This window comes from Meleagris gallopavo, chromosome 10 (assembly GCF_000146605.3).
Source record: "Meleagris gallopavo isolate NT-WF06-2002-E0010 breed Aviagen turkey brand Nicholas breeding stock chromosome 10, Turkey_5.1, whole genome shotgun sequence".
NCBI lineage: Eukaryota > Metazoa > Chordata > Aves > Galliformes > Phasianidae > Meleagris > Meleagris gallopavo.
Genome location: NC_015020.2, coordinates 4,432,863 through 4,460,834, shown reverse-complemented (window position 1 = coordinate 4,460,834; position 27,972 = coordinate 4,432,863). Strand labels below are relative to the sequence as shown.

At 43.4% G+C, this 27,972-nt stretch overlaps 1 long non-coding RNA gene across 2 annotated transcripts; it reads left to right on the top strand.

Moving 5' to 3' along the window:
- LOC104912271 lies at positions 1-27,964 on the top strand. 2 transcript variants are annotated; one of them, XR_004160725.1, is made up of 5 exons: positions 1-577; positions 5,884-5,989; positions 7,891-8,096; positions 20,366-20,559; positions 24,543-27,964. It is a non-coding gene; the product is annotated as an uncharacterized LOC104912271 (long non-coding RNA). The 2 variants fall into 2 exon arrangements; XR_004160724.1 differs by lacking the exon at positions 24,543-27,964 and having other exon boundaries at positions 7-577; positions 20,366-21,879.
- The last annotated feature ends 8 nt before the right edge of the window (positions 27,965-27,972 follow it).

The following is a 27,972-nucleotide window of genomic DNA, read 5'->3' as shown; positions in this document are numbered from 1 at the left end:
TCAGAAAGACAGCTCATCTGAAGTTCAATTTCTTTGCTTAGCAGATATTGAAGTTTTTACATAAGATAGAACTTATGAAATGTTTGCCTGAGATTTCCCATGTGTCAGTCGCACACAGCCCAGCTGTGTTTCCAGCCAGCAATGCTGCTTACCCATGGAGCAGTGCAAGTGCTCTCCTGCCCCGTGGTTCTGCTGCTGGGCTCTGTAGGGAAATAGCAGTCATGTTACAGGGGTGCTCCCACCTGCATAGCCTGCTTCCAAGGTGTTCCTTACAGGTGTTGACTCCACTAGGAGAAAATATGCTTCCTATTTAAGTAAGTCTGTTGTTTCTTACAGAGCATGTCTCAAACGTTAACAAACACCATATTTGATGCTTCTTCCTCTGCCTAAGAATATAACTTTATCAAAAGGAAATTTCCTGCTCATTTGAGCAGTCTCCATAGCAACAGTACTGTACACCTGTGATGTATGGGCACAAGCCGTTACAACCTATGAACTAGCTGGAGTGAGCTGTGCCCCACCCCCTGCCAAAGCTAGAGTACATCTCCCATGTATCCATGGCACCTGGTTCTCCATGGTACGTATCTGCGGTCTGTGTGTGAGATTGTTGTGTTTGGAATTGGCGCACTTATGTTTAGTAAATAAATACAAACACACCGCTTACATGAAGTTACACACTTGCAAATATTCAATATATTCCTGTCCTGAGGGAGGACTTTATAATGCAAAAATTATACAAAATAAAACTCATGCTTACATTTGCTTCTGTAAGAGTTTCCTAATTCAAAAAATTCATAAAATGCCTCACTCTTGCAGATCTGTCAACCTGTTAATAGTATATCATTAAAAAGAGAATAAAGCAACGGCATGCTGAATTATTTAAATATCGTTTTAATAGTAAACTGGAAGTAATTATGCACCTTTGGCTATCAATATTGCAAAGAGCCTGTTGCCGTTCACTCTGTAACTTCGAGTGAAATTGAGCTCACTAGTAAGAAACAAATGGTTGCATTTTAAAGAAACCCAAAATTATTTCCCCAGGTCATTCATAAGGTAGGTCATTACACAGAAACATTTTCTTATGCAAAGGGGAAAAAAAAAAAGCAAATAGCTCATTAATGCAATGGAAATTGTGTTTGGAGCTTCCTGAGTTTATTAGCTTATTTAAGAGGAGGCAAATCGCAAAGATCTTTGTTTGAAATACATGCTGTAGTATGAAACCCTACAGAATCATGGGTATTACTCTCTGACGTACTATATATGGCTAAGCATAGCGCTTCCTGCCTGTTCTTGTGTTCTGATGTGTGTCTGTGTGTTCTCATTTCATCTTTGCTCTCAGATTTTTCTTCCTTTTCATTCTTAATTTGGTATTGCCTACTACTGAATGCAAGGCAAGCAAGAAGCAAAAGGAGTGAAATATGATGGAAGATATATGCGTATTTTCAAAACTGATAGCAGGCTGCCTGATTTTTTTAATATCAATCTGTGTTGCAGTGTGCTTATTTTTTTTTTTCCCCTGGTTTTATTATACTTCTCATTTTTATGCCAGTGATTGTAGGTTTTCTGCTCAAAGAACAAAATCTCTTATCCTTGTTCAGAAAACAGAGTGGACAATATTGGTCTCCTCTTATTGGGGAAGAAAGTCGGGGGCTGGTGACTCACATCACGTAGACTGCAGCCACTGAGGCAGTTTGGTTATGGTTGGGGACTGGAAGGGAATGGAGTTTTTGCCAGCAGTTTGAGGATAGGAGACAACTATCTTCTGTTATTCTTGTTTTTTATAATAACTATTTTTTTCCTCAAGTGTAATTGTTTTCAGGTTTTCTACTAGGAAATATGTCTTTTATAAGCTGCTAATACTCTGCTTTAGGCAGAACACAGTGCTTGGAGCTTATGAAGCCTGATTTCAGGGAAACTAGCAGCATTATTGATTTTCATTGGGCTTATTAGGATCAGCGTAACATGCACTTTTGCTATACTAGATTGTATTTGGCTTTCATCATGAAATCTCATTACACTAAAAAGAAATGGAAACAAGTTATGCAAGTAAAAGATTTTTCAGAATACTATAATGAAATTACTTTGCATCTGTGAAAACACACTTCGGATGCAGGTCGTTCAAATGCTGAATGCTTCTGGTTAGATTCTGCTCTCTTTTGCTTTTGAAAATTAAGAGTAGAATCTCCAGCATTAGTGGAATTATTTTAGATTCGTGCTAATGTAAATGAAGGTTAAGCTCAGTCCTTGAGGTAGTCGTGCTGTCTGAATCCTGAGAGTGAATCAGTGGGTTCCCAGGAAAAAGAAGCCCCACTTGTTTGCTTGCAGCTACGATGAATGTATTAATAGCCTTGTAGAGGTGTGTGAATTGCCTGTAGTGTCAAGTGCATATGCTCCTTGTAAACCCCAAGCCAGGATGAGCAATGGACAATAAGCTCGTTTTCACCCTTTTGTTACAGCAGGGCATTGGCTTGTTGCAATCTGTCTGATGATGGCAGAGGAGGCATGAGCTGGCAGCTCAGCATTGGCAGCAAGTCACAGATTCTACTCCCATTTGCCAGGGCTGCGCTGGGAGGTAGTGATGCCATCCTCCTGCATGGGGCGGCAGCAGGCCTGGGGGACATCTCCATGGGCAGACCTTGTCTCATGGTATGCAGAGCCAGTTCACAGGACAGAGGAAAGGACTTTTGTTCACTGCTTTCATTCTTTCTTTTTTAAGCACTTTAAATTGGTGAAATGAAAAATATTTCCCCCAAATCTATAGTTGTTCTCTAAGAATGTCTCGAGATTCTAGGTCTGTCAGGAAAAAATATCCCCTGGCATGTTTTGATGGTGTCTCCTAGAATTTCGTATGTTTCCTAATGACCAGGATGATGATATTTTTGGAAATGTTCTAAATTTGATTAAAGGCATGTTCTTTTGAGAAGGCAGAGAAAATTAATTTTGAAGAAATATAAAAGGTTATATTCAAGCTTCCTTTTCAAATTCATTAGCACATTTCAGATCATTGAGAACAGTCTATGTAAGGAACCAAAACCAGCAGTCAGCAGTCAGTTATAAACAGTTATGCAGAATAGATGTCAAGAAGCACAGATTCAAGATACAAAACTGCAGCTTTAAAGTTACCTGGAGAATCACCTAAACTTAGCATCAGTCATTGTATACCCAGTTTTTGGGTAGACTTGAGTCCTTCCCTTTTTTCTTTTTTTTAAACAGAGAAACTTTAGTATCTTTAATATCCTGGGATGAATTCATCATGTCCTAAGCTGGAAAGCTCTTTTCATAGGTTTTCAAACATAAAAAATACATTCCTATAGGAGAAGGTCTCCTAAGTATACCCATGGTTGTCTTATTTGTGAAAGGGATTTTCAGCCTGCTGATCACACTGCTTTATGGAAAAGAGATCTCTTCCATTGTTGTAAATGACACTTTCCTCTAATGAATAGTAATAAAAAGTGCCTAATCCATCTGATTGTCCAGCAATCCAATGGTTTCCTATTGGATTCAGCAGACCAAATGAAAACAATTAGTAAGACATTTTTTCAAGTAGAGACTCTCCTGCAAATACTCACATTCGTGGATTTTAATATTAAAATAAAAGAGAGAATTGCACATCAAAAGAGAAGTCATCTCATTTGCTGGTGCAGCTCAGGGAGACCTATTGCTAATGTGTGGCAGGAGAGATTTAGTTCTCTAAGTGCAGGTAAGGACTTCATTCAGATCTCAGCTTTAGAGTCAAATTAACTGAGTGAAGAAAACGTCATCTTTCTGACCTCTTTCCAAACAAACGTAGCAAAAAGCTGCCTGAAATAAGGTATCTTACTAAGGCAGTGGTAACAGGTGCTATGGGTAGCTGCTGGGATTCTGTTTAATATTAATCTAAAATAATTTAAACACCATCTTAATAGCCTTATTTTATGTCTCTTATCTTGATTTTAAAAATTGGAGCATTCCCCTCAGTGCAGTTAATAGGGTCAGTCTGTGAGCCTGTGCTGGTTACCATGCCTTCAGTCATGTGGAATCCAAACACCCATTATAATTTGTTTCTAAACAGATCAAGAGCTATTTACCATCTCAATGTTTTGTGCACAGCTGGGTGTCTGGCAAACATCCAATATCCATTAACATTTAAAAATTAGTCCCATAATGCATCTTTTCCGTGGCTTGAGGAGTATACACACTGACACATGTTGGGAACCAATTATATTTGCACCACCATTAGTCTGGCTGCATTCAACTTCCCAGTAAATGAGGGCTAATTTAGTTTCCAGAATGGTGTATCTTATATTCATGCAATGACCTTAGAGAAAGCAGAGTATCTGAAGATATAAAGAGGAAGGAAATGTTCAGAAAGAATAATGCTTCCTTTTTTCTACCAAAAACATAAGAGTGTGTTATTATATATTCCCAGCATCCATGCCTGTCCCTGAAAACCAGATTTCTCTAATTCAATACTTCTAAAATTTGTAAGCAGGATTTATGTAAGAAGGAATCAGACCGATACAGTAAACTCCAAGACCTCCTTGCTCAGATCAAACCTGCTAATGGACCTTTTTACAAAAGCAATTGAAGGCCTGCCTGTAGCAGGTCTGACTCTTTGTGTTGCCAACTGGTTTTAAGTGTTCTATTTTCCCACCAGCAAGGGAAAATAAGTAATCCAGGCTCTACAGTAAGTGCTACCTACGCTGCTTGTAAAATATATTATAACAATGCCATGAAAATGAAATGACCTCCACAAACAGCAGTTTGGCAAAGAGGTTTAATCTAAACAGAGAAATACAAAAATATTTCCTGAGAATTATAGTTTGCCAAACCTCCACCGCCATGAGAAATTCCTTCAATAATATCAGGGGTGAAATGGGGTGTCTAGTTTGGCTGGCATGTAAGTGAGAAGAGGGATTTTCAACACCTTTCCTTGCAGTGTGTCTCTGGGCAATCAGGTTCTAGACTGATGGGCGGCTGCTGCTGACTGCTGCAAAGTGCTGCACCAAGCTGAGCTCAGCTCACTTCATCTGTGTCACGCTGCTTAATAAAACTAAATTGCTCCTGCAAACAGAACACTGCTCTGCAGTCTTTTGGAGTTCAGACATGGATCAAAAATGTAATTGTTCCTCAGAATTCCTCAGAAGTTTAAAAACTCAGGAAAACAGGACTTAACTAACTGGGCATAAAGCATTCCAGCAAAGCAGGGTCTGAGTGATGAGTGTGTGCTTCCTGCTGCAGCGGTGAGCACTGAGGTAACTCTTCTCCTGGCACCACTGTCTGAGTGGAGCAGCTGAAGGAGCCTGGCTAGTGTCAGGCTGCAGGGTTGGTAAGTGAGTTTATGAAGGCTTAATGTGTAAAAATATTCACTTTACAATGCAGTATTTATATGTATAAACAACTTCTCGCATTAACTCGGTTTAGTTCAGAGCTGGCCTTTGTCAGGTACTGCATCAGCACTCTTTTTCCTGTTTTTGGTTTGTGCAAGAAGTAGCTTTTTGATGAAATGTCTCCTTGCAGATACTCTGTTGAAAGCATTCATTGTGCAATTAGTATTTACAGATGCTGTTCATACTGCATTTGTCTCTAAATACATAGCTTTGTATTTTATCGGTTTCAGCGGAACCCATGCTTGTAGTCCACAACAATAATATATTTTCATGCATCATTGGCAATACAAGGCTTCATTTAGACTATTGATTAACATTCTGATTGTATTAGGACTTGTTAGCTGTTCATACCTTTTTATTGTTTGGTGATTTCAAGAATTGACCTTTGCAGATTTACAGTATCTAAGCAATTAGCCAGTAATAGATTAAATTAATAAAGAAGATTCTATCAAATCTGAAGGCTTCACAGATCTATCATTTAATATCCCTGTCTATTTCTTTGCATCACGTGCAGCCACTGTTGCTAGCAGAAGCCCAGGTACGACAAACCCTCCGGGAGGCTCTTCAGATACGCTCAGGAAGATGTTGCTGAGCAGCACGATCAGTTAGCTGTGCAAAAGGTAGGGATGAGGGGTGGCAGGAAGGCTGCCATGTTTTCTTTTTCTGTCTTGACAGTCTCTTTTGTTTTTCATCTATGGATTTAACAAAACAAAACAAGCTAATTTTAATTTTTAATTAAAGTCAATAGCTTATGTTTATACTAATGTGTTTGGTGCAAAGAAGAATAAAAGAGAATACAGAGAGAATCTTGAAAGAGAAATGCATTTCTCCAGCTTAATTATTTAGTTTTCAACTAAGAAACAGCTCTGCAGAGGTTGATTATCCTTCAGGGATATGTTAGAATAAGTGAACAATTAGCTTGATTTTTCTGTTGAATATGTAACTTGTGACTCAGTATGTGATCTATTAAAAAGATGATAATTCCTCTTAAACTATGTGCTAATATACTTTGAGTCTGTTACTGATGGTAAGAACTAGGGAAATAATCTTGTCCCTCATCATAAGACACAGATTGCTGTCTTGTTGCACAATCAGTGGGAATTTTAGGTCTTCTAAGGGTGTAAAGAGAAAGGTAAAGCTTTCCTGTTAAAATGTAAACTGGCGCACTACACAATGCTTCAGTGGCTTGAGAGGTGACTTGGAGATCTGAATGTGTTAAAGGCTGTGAAGGGAGGCAGGAAAGGACATGGCTCGCTGTTAGCATTGTCCCACCAGAGGTAGACATGGCCAAGACAGAGCTGTTGCTGGGGCCACCAGGCAGAGGTGCAGTGCCACAGACTTGGCCTTCACTGGACATGCAGTTAGCAAGAAAAGCAGGACTGGAAGGGAGATTTAAGAGTTGTCTAAGCACATTTCTGAAATACCACTACTATTGCAAACTTGGTCTGAAGCGTACTGCTCCTGCTTCCATCTTGTGGATGGGTTGTAAATATCCAGACTACTGAGCCATTTTTTTTTTCATGTCTGCTTCTGTCTTGTGGCTGGATGAACACAGAAATAAACAAAATATCCAAATTTCACATGAGAAATGCAGAACCCAGTTTTGTGGTTTTTTTTTTTTTTTTCTGTGGTACTGTGAGATGAACTTTACCACAGGGAGAAGCCAAGATGTTTGAGCTTAAAAATGAGCTTTATGTAGGTGACTTGCAGGAAGACAGAGTTTGCAAAAGTACTGCTAAAATTCCTGCATACATCAGTGCCACTTTGCGCACCTCAGTCTGTCAGACTACACTCCTTCAAACAGCCATGGCGCTTGCCTGTGATGGGCCTAAATTAGAAGGCACCTAAATTTTGACGTTGAAGCTCCCATGGTATCTGAAATCTTGCTTCTGGTCGTATGTAGAATCATCTCAGTTCTCTCAGGACTGAGCAGTATGCTACTGAAAGTGTGTGCCTTCATCTGCAGCGTGAGCCCTGTATTTTAATATACCAGGACAGCAAAATCTGGGACTCGTCATCATTTCAAGGCCAGACTACTCTAAATGCTTCCTAAATCTTCCCAGCAGTCTAATGTAAGGGAGGAAAAAACCCGACCTTTGTTTTCTTTCCTGGAATTGTGGTAGAATGTTAAATAATCCCTCCCACACTTAACTTTTCAATATTGGATTCAAGGTCCTACATTAAAAAGAAGCAGTCACTGCTCCTGGTGTGGGCACAGGTTGGCTCACGGCAGTCACCAGCAATTGGCATACAATGGCATGGCCACCTTTGCTCCAGTTCCACAGTGTTGGAGATAGCCTTGTTGGAGATGTGCCTCTGTGTAGGGGTCTGGCCAGCCTGCCTGAGAAGCCTCATCCATCTTCCTGTGGCTTCTCCTGGTGCTGAGGGGCCTTTTGGACCAAAAGCTTGCAGGGTGGAGGTGTGCCAGGGAGCTGGTGGCTGCTCCGTGGTCAGGGAGCAATCTACTCCAGCTTCCCCTACTTAGTTTTTTTTTTTCTTTCTTTCTTTTTTATTATTTTAGCCATCTCATGGTGTCAGGAAGATGCCATGCTCCAGTTGCCCTGCATCCTGCTGCCACAGGCTATGTGCATGCAGCAGCATTACCAGAGGAGATGATTCCAGAGTCCAACACCTGAGCATGGCCCCTCTGTCCTCAGCACCGCACCCTGCCCTCCAGCTCCCACATGAGGATTTGCTCCCAGATGTTGTCACAGAAGTCATTGGAAGGTAAAAGGCACATAGCCTGCATTTCTTTTCCATTTAAAATGTAGACATTTTAAAGACAGCAGCTTTTTTCTGGTTTCCCTCAAAAGATTCCCTCTGTTACTCAGGGCATGCAGTCTGCAAGGCAGGGGCTGGAGCCATTCTTAAACTACTGTTTGGCTTCCATTTTCTGAAGTCAGCGATAAGGGTGAAGCTTGGAGAGATTCTCTGCGCTGGGGCAAAGAACACCTTGCATAGCAGTCCACATCTTCTGCAGTTACAGCTTGTAACATACCTTTTCCTTTCGCTGTGGCTGTGCTCACTGACGGAGAAGGGCTCGAACCCCTCCCAGCTGTGATGCGCAGATACTGGCACATCACAAAATGGACACATTTACCCCAAGCATGATTTTGTTTGTTTTGGCTCAACTCCATGGATGGATTAAGCCCTGGTGGGCTAAGCAGAGGCTCCTGAAGAAGTTATGGTACATTTTGGAGACTCACTGCCTCAGATACCTGTGCAGCATGGCACACAGGAGTCTGGATTCAGGCGTGGGGTCTGGTGTGAGATGGCACCGCAGAGCCGCTGTGTTGGCCAGCATTTATTTGTCCATCTACTTCCTGTAAAGCTGAAATTAGAGAGCGGGAGAGGGTCAACCTGTTCTTTTTATTATTGTTTTTCATTTGCCATGTTTGTTTTCTGTGGTAAAGCAGCACTTGGTTTAGCTTCTGTATCTCGTTGTGCATTGCTGCGGCTTGTATCTCCACTCTTTAACAGTGTGTGGTGAGATCACTGCCTTGTATGATACTAGAAATTGTACTTGTATGTTTTAGCTTATTCCAGACTGGAATTTAAGGGAAGGCTCTTGCAGAATATGTGTGTGTAAGTGTGCTGAGCTGAGGGTAGGCAGTTGGAGCTGCAGGACTAGTAAGGATCATGTCTGCCACACATTGGTAATAGCATTCCTAAACAGTGTGACCTCCCAACACCCACCTGGGAGACTGAGTTTGATGGCACTCAAGTCCTACAGCTCCTTTGTTGCTTTTCTCTCAGTCTTTTTGGGCTACGTGAGCTCTAGGTGTATGAGAAAATCTAGGAATGGAATTCTCAGGCTAAAAAAAATTGAGTTTTTCACGTCATAATCTCAGCTGCAATTAGACATTGGTTTTCTTGTAAAAACTGAAACTTTTTGAAATAAGGAATATGCTAGCAGATGAATGTGTGAGGTACCCACGAAAGGCTGCAGTGAGCTGCAGAGCAGAGCTGGGATCTGCCTTAGCAGGGAGCGTCAGTAACAGCGCTGAAAGCACTGCGATCAGGGCACTGAGCAATGGGGCTGTACTAGAGGTCCACAGCACACACACTGCATTGCTTTTGAAAGTCTTTATTTTACTCTTGAGTAGTTAAACACATAGCAATGGCTTATATGCTAATTTATGTTGAAATGTTACAGTGGAAATTTTCTGACCTGGGAAAGCTCAAGTACTCATTTTTCTTTAAAAGCTTTTGTGGACGAACTATACCTTATTTCCTGCTGTGTATCTAGGAGGCTTTACAAGAGAGTTAAAATTGAAAAACAAGAAGAATATAGAAATAGACCTCTGTCTATTCAGATTGATTCAGGCTTAAAGATATCTTACAGCTGCATTTTCTCATCAAGCATCTCTTCCATATAGAATAGCAGAGTGAAAAAAGTGCAAGGATCTTTTCAATTCATTGAAAAATATCTTTCTGATGTTTTACCAGAGTATTGAAAGGTGTTCCAAGGCAGTATGGAATTATATAAACATGTATGTTTATATATATATATGACTTTATTAGAGGATATTATGGAGGAAAAAAGATGAATATAGAATTACTGTAAATAGCACAAATCCATTAAAGCATGCAAGTGCCAAGAGGCTGCTTTTGTGTTGAATAAAAGTTCAAGAAACCTAAGGTTGCTTCCAAATACAGAACTAACCTGTGAGTTTGGATTTAGCACTGATTGGGCCTGTCACATTTCCCATTAATGAGGCTCAGCTCTGAAGAAAAGGAGGGAATAAAAATGGTCTGTGTGATGAGCTGAGCAATGCAGTAATTGGATCAAGCTGAGACATTGGTGGCCTTTAAGAGTAGAAGAAGAGATTAATAAGAGAGTTAGCATATGCAAATAGTTTGTTCTATTGAATTCTTTCAGTATAGTTATTATCTTTTTTTTCAAATTAGGATAGGCAGAACAATCGAGTTACGGACTCTGGGAACATTACCTATTTTACTTCTCAAACTGGTAGGACATTGGTGGTTACACTCTTACTGAAAGAAAGACTTTCCATGTTGATTTTACCACAGAACTTTGGGGGCCATCTCCTGTGTGGCCCAGTGGCTGTAAGAAGGCTTTGAGGGGTCTGAGTTTTGGAGTGAGGTGCCTACAGGAGGAGTTAGGTGAGAGCTGCACAGATTGAATTCTGGCAAATCCAGAACCATCAAGTGGATCTAGCTAGAACTCAGGGCAACATGTGAAGCAGGAAGATTCTCCATGGATGTTTTCCAGCTCTTATCAAAAGTTTACAGAGCATATGTCTAAGTGTAGTAGAAGTCAAATTTGAAAGATGCCAAGGACTAGTTTTTCCTGATGTGGCTTTTGAAGTGACTCCATATTATCCTTGCTTTCAGTGTGATAAATTTACTTTATAAACCATGAGCATCTGGGATGGACCATTCCAGGTCAGCCAAGACAATGCAGTTCTATCTCTGCCTATCTGCAGGTGCCAGTCTGCCCTCCCAGCAGTGTAGATTTGGTACAAGTCAGTTACACTGTGGAGAACCAGTGTCCTATCCTGTTCATTTAGTCTTGTAGAGAAAGTTATCTTCATTAAAAGTCTGAGTTTAACATTTACTTTTCCACACACATAAGATTTCTAAAGCTATATCCTGACTCCTGGCTCTTCCTTTACAGCTCGGCATCCAAAGTGCTACAGGCTGGCTGTACAGGCTAGCTTACCTTATTAACACCATTTCCTATGAGTTTTGCATTCACAGAGACTTTTCATTTGAGTGAGAGCAGAAGTGATCATGTTTTGGACAAGCAAATGAGCAGTTTACTAATCATTTACTAGCAAACTTGTTTTAATAGTAAAACAGGTTTTATATTTGTTTACTGTGTCTATGATATCATGTACTGTTTCTCACTGGTGGTTTTAAAGATTGCAGAGGTTGCACCAGGATGTTTGGCCCCCTGTGCTCTAAGCACTTAAAACATACAGCAGAAAAAAAAGCTCAAAACACTGACAGTGACATTCTTTGCTTTTTATTTCTTTTATTCAAAAACTAAATGTAGTATTTTCCACTGGATAAAAATGATCGACATTCCAAAGTTGCCACCAATGGCATTCTTGAATCCTCAACACTTCTCAATAATTAAGTTGTTCTCACACGGCTTCTTCAGGGATCAAAGCAGTGCTGTTACTGCAGCTCCATTTCCCAAGGAAACGAGAGCTATGTTCTCACGCTACAGACTTGTTAGCTTGCTGCTTTCCCTCTTTTTGAACTTTTCAGCTGTACCACACAATTTCAAATCAACCTGACAGCATAAATACCTGAAAGACAGCAGGCTACTCCAGGCTCTGTGGCAATCTGTAGTGCCACCATGTAGGGACATGGGGATTGGCACTGCCGTGAGGTGGCAGAGGATGCAGGAAGGGCAGAGCCAGGATGGCCCCTGGGGGAGACCAGGGACAGCTCGGGCCACAGCACATGTGGTCAGCACAGCAGCAGCCCGGACACTGCTCCCGCAGGGCTTGTCTGAGAGGGTTTACCCAGCGATGACATCAAGCAGTCTTCCATGTCTTTCACGTGGCCCATGATGTGTTTGTAAATAAGAACTGAAACCATACACAGTATTTCAGTGGATTTTTATCTAAATTCTTTTTTGGGAAGAATGAAAGTATTATAATAATGTCATCACTTGGGAATATTTAGAAAGGACTGCTGGCTCAAATTAGGCCTTTTATAAGCTGTAGATTTTTATTACTATTTCAATTCAGTTATGACTTTTTGTTTTAATAAGATGCAGTGCAGTCATTCCCGGTGAAGGCAGTTAAATAAATAGCATAACACTTTGCCATGACAGTTTTTTTTATTCCGAATTATTGTTTGGGCCATACTGACAGAAAACAAGATATGCTGAGAGAAACGTTGGGATGCTAGCGGTGCTTATGTATGCCTTTCTTACTGAGATGTGGCCCTGAGTAAAACAAGAAAACTCTTTTTCTATACAGAATTTCTGTTATACCTTTGTTCATAAGCGTTTGTAGGGAAAGAAAATGTGGATGCCCATCTCCATATTATATTATATTACATTACTATAATATTACTCCTGTACTTTATCAAAATTATTTTTAAAGTGGTTTTGCCAAATAAAAAGAACCCCACAACACATGAATCCTTCTTCACTTGTTTGACAAGTGCAGCCTATACCACCTCCAGCAGCACAGGCTCTGAGTGCTGATCCCCTGTCCCCAGATCCATGGCAGCAGAGCACAGCCAGTGGTACACTGTCCCTTGTGTGTCATGTCTTGCTCCTGTGCCTCTTCTGTGTAGGCAGCAACGACGTGCCATCTGTTGGGGACATTAGCATACCCAAGCTGTATCCCTGCAATGCTACTAGACAGTATAAGGAATGTATTACCGTGATGTGGCGACTTCCATTTGCATTTCACACTTTTAGCTTTGCTTCACACATTTTTTCCTCTCAGACATGATAAAGGGAGGAAGCTCTCTATTTCTTGTCAGGGTGGATGGATGGCACCCCTAGAAGAATATGCATTTGAAGCAATATGTTCTGCATCACTGACGTAAGCTAAGATGCTGTTAAGGCCCGGGCAGGTTTGTTTTCCCATTCAGTGCTAGCAAGCAGGGCACTCAGGGACTCGGTGTCCTTGAATTTAAAGAAGATTGAAATGTTGCATTGTTCAGGCTGAAGGGAACACGGATGGGAGCAGAGTGATTTTGGGGCAGACAGTAAACACTTGATTGCAAGTGCGGTGTGAGCTTGGCCTACGTTCTGAATCTCGCCGTGGTCTCTTTTGCTTGCTCCATTCATATTCTCTGGCTCTTTCATCAGTTCCAGATTTGCTCGGCACCTTCTGCCATGTTTTTATTTAGGTCTGCAATGATGAATGTGCATCTCGATGGAAGAACAATCCATGCCCGAGCACTTACGAATGAGGAATGCCAGGGTAGTAGCATAGACAACATCATTTCTCTTTGTCAATATTTTGTCTTTTTAAGGTTGAAAACTGTCCTCATGGGATTCATTTTGTAGACTCTGAAGTCATCATTTAGTACCACTTTCCAGGTCTCCAAATTTTAAGGTGCTGACATATTTCTGGATTTCTTAAAGCGAAGTGCTATCCTAGCAAGCCCTGTCCCCTGCCCTGCCCCAGCTGTGTCCATCATTTCTGTTGCTGGCCTCTTTCGCCTGGGTGCATCCCAGCTCGGAGTGCTCATCTCCAGCCTCATTTGTCATGTGCCAGGTCCTCGGCTTCTGCCTATTTACTGCTTCTGTTGGAATAGCTGCCAAAGCCTGCAGAGAAAGCTGTAGTAGAGCTCAATGTAATTCCTTTAAATATCCAAATTTTTCAAATCTGGCACTGGACCAGACCAAGAAACCCAAAAAATCATAGTTGAAGATAAGATGGGTAAAGAAGAATTTTGTTTTTTTTTTCTAACTGATATTAGACAGGAACAACCAATTTTTAATGCATTGGATTGCTCCTTAATTCCTTGCTGAAGCCATGGGAAAAAAATGGAGACAAATTCAATGCAGTGCATTTTTTAATAGTTTTTTTTTTTACATATTCACAGTGCTTATCAAATATTCTGTTCCTGCAGAAAGTCTCCAGAATAGTAAAGCATAACTACGTGCTTAAAGGGACTTCTGTACATTGAAGGGATGAATAGAATGGCAAACAATTATGACTTATTTAGCCTTTTGCCATTTACATGCAAACAATTTAGTCAATACCTTATAGTTTAAGGTATTTGATAGATATATCTTTGGGAAGGATTATCCCTTAAAATGGCACCTTATAAATGTATAAACTAATATTTGTTACTGTTTGCATATAAATGCATGAAATACAGAGCATAAAGAGTGTAAAATAAGTGGTACAAACCATGCTTTGATGTCTTCACTCTTTGAAAATAACAGCATCTGCCAAAGCATCTTTAAATTTCAATCAAGTTCTCTAGGATGGGTTTACAGCTAAGCCATCAGCCCCATGCAATTCCTGCAAATATTTCCCTGCTAATAGCTGCTACTATCACCCTTGCCATTTGGCTGCATAATGTGCAGGATCCTGGAAAGATTAAAAATAGCTCAGTATAGAAACCATCAACAGCTCTCTGATCTTCATTTCATGTATCTTTCAGGGACTGAAAGCAACACAGTGTTTGCATTTGCCAAAGCTGGAGAAAACATCAAGGCATCTGATAGTGAATTGCAGGCAGAGTGCCTTCAGGCAAAAGAAATGGGAGGGATCTGATCGGTGGCTCTGTTCTCTGGCCATGCTCACACTCCAGAAGTGCCTTTCTTACGGCTGCTCAAAGATGTGTTCAGGCCTATGCAGCAACCCCACACATACTGCAGGCTTGGGGCAGAGTGGCTGGAAGCTGCATGGAGGAAAAGGGATCTGGGGTGTTAGCTGACAGCTAATTGAATGTGAGCCAGCAATGTGCCCAGGTGGCCAAGGCCAATGGCATCCTGGTGTGTATCGGAAACAGTGCAGTCAGCAGGACTGGGGAGGGGATCATCCTCCTCTGCTTGGTACTGGTGAGATCACAACTTGAGCACTCTGTTCAGTTTTGCACCCCTCACCAGAGAGGGGCCCAGGAAAGCAATTGAAACCTTGGAGTGTGCCCAGAGAAGGACATCAAAGCTGGAGCATAAATCTTATGAGGAGCATCTGAGGGAACTGGAATTGCTTAGTCTGGAGGAGGATCAAGTGAGACCGTATCACTCTCTACAGCTCCCTGAGAGAAGGTTGTGGTGAGGTGGGGGGTCAACCTCTTCTCCCAGGTAACGGCAACAGGACAAGAGGTAATGGTCTTAAGTTGTTTCAAGGGAGGTTCAGGTGGGATACTAAGAAAAATGTATTCATAGAAACTGTAGTCAGGCATTGGAACAGGCTGCTCAGAGAAGTGGTGGAGCCACCATCCCTGGAGGTCTTCAAGAAATGTGTAGACAGTGGGAGAGTGTGCCTGAACAGCCTCCTTGTGTCAAAGGACAGCACTTCCCCTCTTTGGCCTACAGTAGGTGCATCAGGATGACTCTGGAAGGTGCTAGTGGCAACATCACATCTTCCTGCCTCTCCACAGCCAGGCAGCGGGGGCAGCTCTCAATGAACCCAAGTGGGGCTGACTGGGAAATGATTTTTTTGATGGAATTAATTTTTTTCATAGAAAACAATAGACTTCTGTTAAATTGATGTTGATTACAGACCTGAACATTCTGATTTAAAATGTTTTGCTTGGAATCTTTCTGTTTTAGAAAAGGAAGCAATGATTTCACTTAAAAAAGTTTATTTAAAACTTCTCAATTTAATATTGACTGCAATCATTTATTTTTTAGGAAATAATATAAACAATCATGTTTATCTTGCAATTTAAAAGTAATTACAAGCTCAGTGCTGAAAGGAAACAGACACTGGTCTAGACAACACAGTGTCTTGCAGTGAGTTCTAAGAGCAGCCATCCTCGCTGCTTCAGCAAGTGATCTGAAAACAGGAAACTTTCGGCAGTTATGTTACCTGGTGATACCAACAGATGATGATGCAGTGAATAGAACATCATCACCTGTTAGGACACCATAACACAAAAAAATTGACAAGCGAAGATTCAAAGTGAAAATATGAAAATAGTCCAGATCTTTAGGAAAATAAATCTTTGTTTTAAATGAGCACAAGCCGCCTCCTGTAAAAATGTTCTGCAATCCTTTATTGCACCAGACTGCTAGTATGGCAGCATGGTCCAGATCAACTGAACTCAAAAGGAGTGTGAGCATTTGATGGCGTATCAGAAAGCACAGCACAGGAGAGAAAATGAAAGCAGAATGCAGAGCAGTAGCCCTGTTTCTGTGGTGGGAGGAAGGAAGTAGCTTCTCATCCAACCACATGGACAGGGACAGCAGCTGGCTCTCTCCTTGGGGCTGCACGGGGTACTTCCATCCCACAGGGCTGGCAGCTCCCAACCCTGTAGTGTGTGTGCATGGCCTTGTGGACCTTGGGGGGAGAAACCTCATTGGAGACAACAGAAGCCAGCAGCAGGAGTACTCCTCTTGCATGTATCCTCCTGCAGCCATCTGCAAAAGGCAGAGAGCTGTGCGTTAGGTGTGTTTCTGAAATGGTAATGGGGAAAAGGTTTGCATTGTTCCTTTAGGCAAGGCTCTGCTGGAGCAGAGTTGAACTGTGTTACTAAAGGCATCCAGAAGCCAGCAAGGCTGCTGCTGTCCAGTCTCTGTGGGGCAATATCACGGTGTGAGAGTTTACAGCCAAGACAATGTGCTGTGGGGCTGGCAGTGCTGCAGGCCCCAGCCTAACTGCTGTGAGCACAGAGAGTTGCTGCCTGCCTAACAGGATGGTGTTAGGTTGGGTGGGAATGGGCTGTAACTACCCTGTACAGCCCTTGTAGATATCTTTAAGGGGCTGCTGCTGGGGAGAACATGAGCTAACAGTCGGCAATTGCTTTATGAGCAGTACACATGGTAAACAAGATTATCTATAATAAGATTAGCCTTGGCCAGGCTAAACCATGGCTGAGTTCATCTTGCTCTGAGGCAACCCTAAAGCAATCGCATCAGTAAGTGCGTGTAAACATACACACGAAAAAAAATTAAAAAGAGGTAACTGGTTGGCAGAGGGAAGCCCATTGCTTCAAAGGAAACTCTGTGTGCCCACATTAGATCTCTATCGGGATGGATTCAACTTCTTTGGAGGTGCTGCTCACAGGGAGCAGTGCTGAGACGCGAGACCCAGCCTTGCGGTCTGGAAAAGGCTGTGGCCTCCCGGCAGGCTCATGGCACGCAGAGCAGCAGGCCTCTGTTGGTGTGATTGATGTCCTATGCATTTATGCCAAGCATTAGATGTCTATGGCCTTATGGTGGTGCAAATTAAATTAAAATCTGTTTCCGTCATGCTGTTGCAATGAAGGACTGATCTGGTGGTGTTCTCAAGCCGGCATGGTTTGAGCCATCCAATCTGTCCCAGTAGCCCCTGCTGTGAGTGTGGCTCCCTTGGCCCCAAGACCCTGCTACAGTTGAACATGCAGCAAAGGGAGAATGGTTGGCATTTTAGCAAACATCGTTTGCATCCTTGCTGCTGCTGCTTGCAGGTTTTGGACTCTTTATTTCCTTGGTCAAATCTCATTATCGTCCATTAACTTGCTGATATTCAAAATCCAAAGCAATTTGATGATTTGTTTCCCATCAGATATTAAATGGATATTCTACTTCCAGTAATTAGTCTTTTAATGCATATAAATTCTCTTTTTAACAGAAGAAAAATACGACCTAAAAGTCTTTAACGCCAACCTACTCCTTTTTTTTCCCCTGCTTTTTTTCACTAATCACTGTGTCTGTAGTGCCAGACTAAAATTATGCTGCTTAAACTTGGTAGAGTACTGGCTCAACAGCAAAAATGGGAAAATAAGACCGAGGAAAGGAGTGGAAAGCAAAAACCTTACAGTACAGCAGGAATGCTTTTCTATTCCATTTCATATTATGCAGTGTGCAGAAGCATCCAATTTGATAAATTGACTCAGAACAAACTGCTAGCGAGAGAGCAGGAATAAAAGCAGACACCGACCTGCTAATAGACTCAAATTAAGTGAACTTCTTGCTAGCCCCGCCACCTCCCCAGAACAGTGCAGAGCTGAGAGTCAGGCACACTGTCAGGCAGTATGTGTGCAGGGCTGAGGCCTGGCCTGGCCATGGGGTGGGTTGCAGTGCCCTGCCTGGCCACCCTGGCACTGTACCCATAGCTGGTAGTTGCTGGTTGCCTGAGTGGTGCCAAAAAGATACGAAGAGGTAGGCCAGTTGTGTGCATTGGGTTGGCTTAGTGCAAATCGAGAGTGTGTGTGTGAAGAGGAGGTATTTGCATTGGTATTTGTGATATTTCTCTTTCTCAGAAGCCCTATTAGTAATCTCCCACTTCAACACTTCACTTGTTGGTTAGTCCCCATTCTCCAAATGCTACCATATCACAGAGGGAATATCAGCCCAAAAATAATTAGTGTGGCAATTTGGCACTCACTCTGCAAATTGCATCTAGCAGTTACACGCAAAATTGTCTGTAGATATAATCTGGCTTTTATCAAGAGTTAGTTTTAATAATGGAGCATTTTTGTTACTGTTGCTGTTCTGCTGAAGTTCGTGGTTAAGGACTGTTGCTCTGTTGCTGATGGAAACATCTTCCAGCAAGAGGTAGAGATGTTAAACCTTTTCTACATCTGTTTGTTGGAGTGAGGTGTCCTGACTTAGCATCTGTTCAAAATACAAATGTTCTCTGAGAGTTACTCTCTATGGAGCTCTGCCAAATTCTGTATTTTATGCACATGATAGGTTATCGGAGCTCTTCCTCCTGTAATTAACCATTAATAGGTGCAGAGACAACAATGAGATCTCCCACTACTAAGGTGGCTGCTGAACCTAAGCTGAATTATAATGCTTCCTGGCGCAGAGGAGCAGAGCTGCCAGGAAAGGCTAGAAGCCACTCCTGGAGCAGGGGGCAGCTTTTATTGCAGAGAGATATGGTGCCCTGAACTTGAATTTGAAACCTCTCCATCCATAACAAACATTCTTAGGACAATGATGAGAGAAGGCAGATGAGATTTCCTTCTGCCAACAGCCCCATCTTGGACCAAAACAGTGCTTTCAGCAAATGAGGATTTTGCCCCGCTCTGCAGGTGCTCTCTTCTCCAGCCACCTCACTCAGTGTCTCCAGCCAGCCTGTCCATGGCAGCAGGAGTCTTTGCAGCACATTCTGGCTGATGGGATTTAAAGAGAGGAATAATAGACAGACAGTGGGCTCCTGACCATGGAAAATCCAACATCCTTGTAACATAGGTGGTGCTAAGGTATGAGTACTCATGGATTGAGGTGTTGGTCTAATTGTAATACTTTTCTTCTGGCAGCCTTTAGCTCCCTTCAGATTAGTGGTTCCTATAATAATTATGACTGCCAAATGAAGCCATCTGTAAACGCTAAAACTTGTAAGCTCTTACCAAGTTCACAACAGTCCTGTTTGTGAGATAAGTTCTGCATCTTTCCAGCTGACTGCCAGTAGAAATGCCACAATGACTGGCATGTGCCCTCTCCCCTTCTCCAGAGCAGCCTCTCCTGTGCTGTCCTGGTATATCCCCCATTGGCCGCTGGGCTCCCTAGCACATGCACGCTTGGTGGCCTTGGCACGTTGCAGTACACTTGTGCCGGAGCCTTTCTGTAAACATGTTTTGGCAAATACTATAAAGGAGTCATTTGACAACACACTCATTTGAACCCGAAAGGCTAATGCAGAAGTGACAGTATAGCATCACCACTCTGCTACTGCTGGCTTATTATGTTTATTCAACATATGTTGTTATTGAATTAAAGTGATATTTTTCAATTAACAAGTGCAGCAAAGAATGAAACCCTCCTAGCTTGTTCCTTTTTCTCCAGCCACATGTACAGCTGCTGCAGGGTGCCCAGCCCATGGAAAAATGAATGGAGGGGCTGAGGACAGAGCTGGGGCATCACATGTCCTGTGGCCCCGCGGAGGGCTCTGGCTCCAGGGCATGGCAGTAAGCTGTGACCCAGGCATCTCTAGGCCTTTCTGGATTCTTGTGGAGGCTGTTGGACCCAGGGGTCATTCTGACACCCTGCTCCGAGACAGCTGCTGGCTTCGGCAATACACAAGGTGATGTTAATTTTGATTTGGAGTGTGCAGTAATGAGCAAGCAGTGTGATTAATGCATAAAGCTGACAGAATGCACAGGCATCTTCAAAGAAGCAGAGTGTACGAGGTCAAGAAAGGTGTGTGGGGTGAAATGATGTTTCAGAAGCAGAAAGCACGCCTGGCTGACTCATGAGCTGAACTGTGCAATAATCACAGGTAATTATTGCATACCAGCCATCAGAGTATCTCTATGCATGCCACACTGACCTGCATCACAGTTCCCATTTTGGCTCTGGCATGCTCTGTTCACAGTGCAGAACAGAGATGAGGAGCCATTTCTATCAGAGCCAATATTCAGGTTTCCCTATCCTGCTCCCACAGGTGACATGGAGACATGTCCTGCAATGGTGAGGAGAGGAAAGCCACTGACTTCAGAGCAATGGAGAACGAAGATGCCTTTGTCTTCACCCTCAAATACATCTGTGCTTCTGAATCAGTGGCAGGGAGGTTGCTTACAGTCATGCTATTTTTACTGCAGTGAAAGCAAAGGAAGGCATGCAAGGCTGTGAGCACAGGTAAGGCAGGAGTTATGGGTTATTGGATACAGCAGGCTGCAGCCTGTGGGCAGAGCAGTGAGATTGAGTCCTGCCCTGGACACCACAGTGGCAGCAGCCTGGGGACTTTGCTCAACCCAGGGGCAGCTTCTGGGGCTGTCTGTGAGCTCTGTCGCAGTGGGGAAGCAGCCTCAGCACCTCTTCTCTTGGTGCACTGAGGGCCCATGTGAGGTTTGGATTTCACCTCATTCCCATCCCTTGGTACTGATGGGTCGGTATTGGTGGCAGTGTGCTGATAAGTGAAGACATCACATAGAGGGATTAGATCCCTAAGGGGTTATTTGAAGCTGGAGGATAGCACAGATTTTTTGTGTTATTTTCAGTCTAGACACAGGCCTGGCCTTGGAAGAGGAGCAGATCTACAAGCTGGTAGTTTAAGGGCAGGAAATTCATCTCGTATAGTGAGTAGGGATTCCTCAGGCCCTGACAGCCATTCTGTTACTCCCATAGCAGGGCTGCATACAACTTCAAAGCAAAGCTGGCTCTCACCAGGCAACTCAGGGGCACATCCTTTCGTGCTGCTGACACCCCACTCCCCCTTCAAAGCTAGGCTTTGGGCTGCATATGTTACAGACAAAGTATTTGGAGCTAGATCCACAGATAGCTTTTTACCAGTGTTTCAAATGACATGCTTAGAAACACAGCAATGAATAATAATTAACATCTGTCTAGACCTATATGAAATTTGTACTATATGGAACATACATATATAAACATGTCTATATTGCAGATGAGTACATATAAGGCACTGTTTATACACCTAACATTTCATGCAGCAAAATACCATTTCAGCTTAAGTAGCATGAAGTCATCCTCGTTCTGCTATAATACAGACATCTCCTATCTATTTTTAGCTCCGTCTGGCCAATTCAGCAGCACTGGTATAACAGTAACACTTTCCTTTCTCTTCTTGTGATGTTAATTTTATTCTGGTATCCAGACCCTTGCTGGCCTCTTGCTTCATCCATACCCATGTGCACTGGAAAGTTCAATTAACATTGTAACCAATGGTCCCACACCTGAGTTGTTGCAGCAGGCAAAGGGGAGCTGCTGCTAAGTCCCAGGTGCTGTGCTGAGCTACCAGGGGGAAACAGTTTGCTTCTAAGGCCTCAAATACTGCTACAGATAACTGGGATGGATCCAGGCACCCAAGTAGAAAAAGAAATCTCTCTGAATTAGTTACTCATCAGTGTGTGCTGCCCTAACCTGGAGGTTACACCTCTCTTCATTACCGAAGGGCAACACAGATGGTGGGGAAAGTCGGTATTCGAACGTTTATGTATGACCGGAGACGCGGTGTCTTGTCGCAGCACAAACGTTAGGATCGCGGGTACCGCCGCAAGCCCTCGGGCTGTTGGGAAAATAGTTAAGCTTGGAAAGTTCTGCCGCACCGAGTGCGCAGGCTTTCCGCGGCACGGGCTACGGGCTGTAAGGCAGGAGGTAGCTTGCATCTCGCGTTAGACTACTTCTGCATCCAACAATTAGCCGAGCCCAGCAATTAGCGGGGCACCGCGCAGCCCGCAGCCGCTGAGCGGGCGCTCCCTCTCCTCTTAGCGGGACCTGGAGAAACGCTGCCCTCTGCTGCGGGAAAAAGAGGCGGCCGTCGGCGCACGCCCGCAGCCGCTCCTTCCCCCGGCAGGGGCCCGGCCCGGGGCTGGCTCTGCTCGTAGGCGGCTGCCGGCGCTCCGACAGCGCTCTAGGGCAGCAGCCGTCGGCCATTCTCTGTGCCTGTTGCTGGGCTGTACAGTGTCTTTAGCGGCCCTCGTTCTCACCTGGATGTTTGGCTTTGGGCCAGCCACCACGGCTTGATTTATAGAGGCTTCGCGCTAGATGGTGAAATAATATCCAGCTTGGAACAGACGCAGCGTATTGTTCAAGTGTTAATCAACCATACAACAGCCCTCAGGAGAGAGGCAAGCAAGTTTTTAACCTTCATTTTATAGATGCAGAAGGAGGTTAAGAGGGGACAAGGACTGCCAGGTTCCCCATAGCAGCAGTGCTGATGTTGGGCACTGCGGTCTAGGCAGTGCCGCTCCTCAGTCCCGGGGGACCGGAGCCTGTGCCAGGGAACAGGGAAAGGGAAGTGGCTGTGCGGCCCCATTCTTTGGATGCCTTGACTTTAAACGCTGCTATTTCTCCTCTTGCCTGGACAGGAGGAGTTTCAATGGGCTTCAGGTGAGGGCCCCAACCCAAATCACTCTGCCTTATTTGTCAAACATTGGAAGCTCCTATCTGTTATTTTAAGAAGTGCCACATTGTAGTGAAGGATAGGAGAGAATTGCTAAGGTTAAAAAAAAAACCACACAGGCATAAATATGTCCTCGTGCCACTGCTAGTCTCTGCGTGCAGAAAGACCTCTACTGTTTGGCTGCAATGCTGTTGGAAACCACAAGCTCTTTGTTAACCGCTAAAGGAGATGTTCTTCTGGCTAAACTTACACCAAATCACAGGTTGCCCAAAAGTAGGCTATTGATTCAAAGGCTTATCATTAACACTGCATTCACTCATTCTGATGCCTCACCTCCAGCATCACAGTGAGCGCCGGTAAAATTAAATTAGTGCTGTGCTAGTGGGCAGCTGGGAGAGTGCTCTCAGTGCACAGAGAAACAAAGGCAGGAGGAGGATGTGGCCCCAGTGCTGCCTGCAGCACGCACAGAGCCTTTGTGCTCAGGTGCTGTGTGCAGGGTGGGCTGTGGGCCTTTCCCTTCCCAGCTGCACAGCGTTCTGCTCCAGGAGCTTGGGGCACATCTCGAACAATGAGCCGCATAGGAGGAAGCATTTACCATGTAATTCAGGTAGGGAAAGCAGCACATGTGAGTGGTATAGAACCTACCGGCCCTTGTAGATTATATCATTTATACATTCACTCAAACAGCAATGAATGAATAGTCTTACAGAAGGCAATATGCTATTGTGCAGTTACTTCTATGCCTTGTCTTTTTAATGAAAGGGATTATACGTTTAAAGTTAATTAACTCATTTCTCAAAATCATTTACACATCTGCTCTGTTTCCAGTAAAACTCCAGTTTCACATTACTAACTTCAGAAATCTACGAAGAAAAAAAACAAAACAATAGACAACCAACTAACCCAACCTCCTGCATTAGAGCTACTCTGTTTCATTTGCAATAACTTCAGATGTGGAATTATTAATACTAATGAATTTCACAGGCTGCACTTTGGCCCATGAATTTGCATTGGTCCACAGTTTGGAAGGACAGTCACTTAACTACTAGCCTGGAACTGGTGTCTGTCTGAGTACTGTCCTTACCGTCACATCGCTGGTGACACCAGCAGGCCCAGTCTTGGAGTATCACTGTCACCCAGCTGGGCACTTGGCTGCTGACACACGGCCAACAGATGTCACCTGGCCACACTGTCACTAGCAGTGGCATGTGCCAGCTGAGGAGGTCTCCGATGGCTGACTGTGCCTTATGTGCCTTGGTAGTCCTACTTTTCATCACTTCTGCTGGCCAGAATCTGAACTGGAAGGGAGTGTGGGACGGGGCATGCCTCAGCACAGCCACACTCATGCTGCACCAGCTCTGCAGGGACGGAACACAGAGGGAGGAGAGAAGTGGCCCTTCTTGAGAAGAGCAATGTAAACACAGGCTGGTGTTGCCTCTGCCATGCCACATGCATGGAGCACTCCTACTTCCTTGTGCTGATGGTGAGCTTACTGTTTTAATTAAGCTATTATTTCAATAACCATCACGAAGTGTGGGCATGGCTTGGGAAACATTAAAACCAGGGTAAACAAAGAGTGTAGCACTCCATCTGCTTCTCACACTGCAGTTCAGCACTGGGAATGTTTGGGCAGCACACATAGCTGAGTTCTGTCAGTATTTGCAGTAGGACTCACCACGCCAAGCCCAGCCTGCGAGCTGCGCGTGGGCAGGGGGCCTTCAGTATTTTAAATGATTTGTTCTTTTCTGTTGTGAAGAACACCTCAGCTTCCTCACGCCGAATGCTGCCTGTGAAGTCTGCTTTGCCACTTAAGGGATGCTAAATGGAAGCTAGCCAATGAAACGGAGGTAAATTTAATTACAAAAATATAACATTCTTCAAAACCAACAGCTCACTCTCTCCCCAATGAGGAAAAATTAAAATAAAAGCCCTTTGGAAACGCTGAGGAAATATCAGGGGCTGAGGTGAAAGGGACACAGCTTGACAAGTATGCTGAAAGCTGAATGTGGATTACCCGTGAGTGCAAAAATGAATAAATGTGTTTTATTCCATTATATTAATGAAATGGTTAATTCGGTTGCTATAGCAACGAAGAACAGCCTTGCTAAAAAGCTAAAGGGCTATACATAATGCCTGCTACAAGGTCTCTCTAATTCTAAAGCTGATTTTCTTAGCTACAATAGAAGTGATATGTGTTTTCAATATCATCTTAAGCTTTTGCATCAAATCCTGAAGCTAATCCAATAAATAGACTGGTAGCATAAAATAGCATATATGTTTGCACCTCATAAAACTTACAAAAGGGGCTTACCTACACACAATCAAAAGAAAAGATCGATAGAGTGCAGAGTGAGGCTTTTTAAAAGACCGTTCTTCATGCGATGGTGAAACAGCAAATATGTACAATGGGAAGTTCCTGCTATTACACATCATGTGACTGTGCAGGAAATCACTGCAGAGCTGGCTGAGACACCAAGACATAATTTTGCTTACCGCCCTGATACATATTTATGTAGAATTTATTTCTATTTCACTTGCATTTTATATTTTTTCAAATAATATAAATAATTCTTAAAGGCTTCAAAAAAGGAATTCCACCGTGCTTGTTTTTGTTCAAACATCAAAGTGATGCAAGGGCTGACCGGGGCAGCAGCGCAGAGGACAGACTGAATCTCATGAAGCCAAAGCAGAGCACGAGGGCCCTGGGCAGCCCTTGCAGCCCCTGCTTGGGGCAGTCAGCACCATATGGCCCTGCTGCTTCCATCGGGACGGGGATGGCCATGCAGCCAAGCGTCTCTGCCCTTCGCTTTGCCTCTCTTGTTAGCGTCAGAGTTGTCAAACGTCCTATCGCTCACCCTTCCTAAAAGAAATGAGAATGCAGTACACCCACACGAGTGGCAGAAGGCTCTGACCGTCTCAGACTTACAGATCTCTGTTGTGCACCTGCACAAAGGAAAGGCTGCCTCTTATCTGCAGGCCATCTCATCTGCATGACAATGGGAGTTTGGTTCCCCATAAACCCTATTTCTCAACAATTACATATGGAGACTTCAGAGACAAGCCCTAACCCTGTCTTCAGCAAGCAGAAGGAGGGCTGTGGCTCCAGACCAGGCAGGTGAGAAGTGTGGCCTTGGAGAGTCCTGCAGACATAGACAATGGGAGCTGCCCATGGAGGCACCCAATGTGTTTGCCTCTTCCCTGACTGAAATGCAAGCAAAGATCTCCGGAGGTGGCTGGCAGTCATACCAAGGAGTAACCTTAACTGTGCTGTAATGTAATGTGCTTGGTGTAAAAAAAGATGAGCTAGGGAAGCCCAGACACAAAGGCTGCAGGCACATTCTCTTGAAGAAATGACCACAGAGTGCACGGTTCCTCGGAAAAGAAAAATGGCAACAACAGAGATGAGCAACCCAGATGGCCCATAAGGAGCTTAATTAACTGATAGACCCAGCAGCGACACTACAACTAGCAATCCAGCTGCCTACAGATTCTGCCAGGTTGCCAGATGTTGCCAATGAAAACTTATCTTGCACAGTTCATCAAAGAAGTGGAGCATCTTGGTGAAGGAAAACTGTTGCCAATAAAATAAATACTTTATCTAAAAAAGTATTTTCTACTAGGAAATGTTGAAAAGTATAAAAATTTAACAATGTGCCCAACCTCACTGTTACAGTAGATAAATTAGGAAACATACATACAGAACGTGTTGGCAGGATCTTCTTCTTGACAGGAAATATCCATGCTTACCATCATCTCTCTAAGGCTACAGTCTTGGACTGTGTTAAAAAAGGTGGTTTTATGAAGCATGGGGCTGCTGCCACTCAGTTGGGGTTTGGCTAGTTTGCCTGAAACTAGCAAGTTATTTTGCCACATTGAGATAACAAAGCTAGAGGAACCAATAGTGACAGCACTACATACGGGAAGATGGGGAGAGGGATGCAGGGACAGTGAGCCACTCTGGGGCTGCTGGCTGCTGAGCCATCTATTCCATGGGTGCACTCTCCTGTGTCCTTGAAGAGACAGTGCAGAAGGGCGGTGACTCCAGACAGGTAGCCTGTGTGTTTCTCCTGCCCAATTTTAGGGACCAAGCAAATGGGTGTCTGCAATCGAGTCCTCCTCTAAGAAATGGTAAAGCATCAGAGCAATGCGCAAATACATTGGCTGCAACACTGGAAATACAGGCTGCCCATCAGGTTCGTGCACAAACACTGGTTTTAATTTTGCTAAGAGATCAAATTAATGTTTCATTTCAAATCATGAAAAATACATATTTTAAAAATCCTGTGTAATTTTTCAAGTGCAGCTATTATTGTTGCCAATGCTGTGCCTTGGAAATACTGTGTATGTTCATCCTAGAGGCCAAAAAACAAACTGCCTGTATAGCCTGTTAGCAAGGCAAAACATCTCTTTTTCCAATGAACGTGTACGAGTGCACTGGGATTCACACAAGCAGATTTGGCAGACTTTTCAAGTATTTCTTGGACTGAAGAGCATGCACTGAACATGGGGAGCTTTTTCTGCTCAGGAATATGATGTGAATAAGAATGTGCTAGTGCGGCATAGGAGGATGGGCTGTGGCATTTCTATCATTATTTAATTTGTCAAATACAGTTTACAATATTTTATAACAGTAATCAACAGAACAACGTGTCTAAATGCTGTGAGGGTCAGGGTTGCAGGATCTGGCTCAGTATGCCTTTAATAATACATAATTCTTTAAATGTGCAGATAAATCATTAAAATATATGAGCTTAATTTGGAACCTTTTATGCTTTGAAAATTCATATCCCTTTTTAAATAACTGGCTACAGCACTTGCAAAATGGATCAGATTTTACTGATTTGTTTCCTTGAATGTGCTCAGCGGGATGGACTCCCCAAGATGGAGGCATAAACCTACAAAACCCAGGTCTTTTGTATCTTCCTCCACCCACTGTTAACACCTCACCTGACTGAGGGGTTAAGACCTGCAGGAGACCTAAATGTGGCCATTTCTCTGAGTTCCACACAGATATATCACTGACTGTCAGAGGTAGAAATTATCCACATTCCTTTGGGAATGCATTTCCCGAATCTGTTAATGGACTTGGGAGAGGAGGAGTGGAGAAAAGGGTGGGTGGCAAGAAAGAAATCTGAACAACATAACTTGTTATTCCTCTTTTAGTTAAAAAAAAAAAAAAAAAAAGG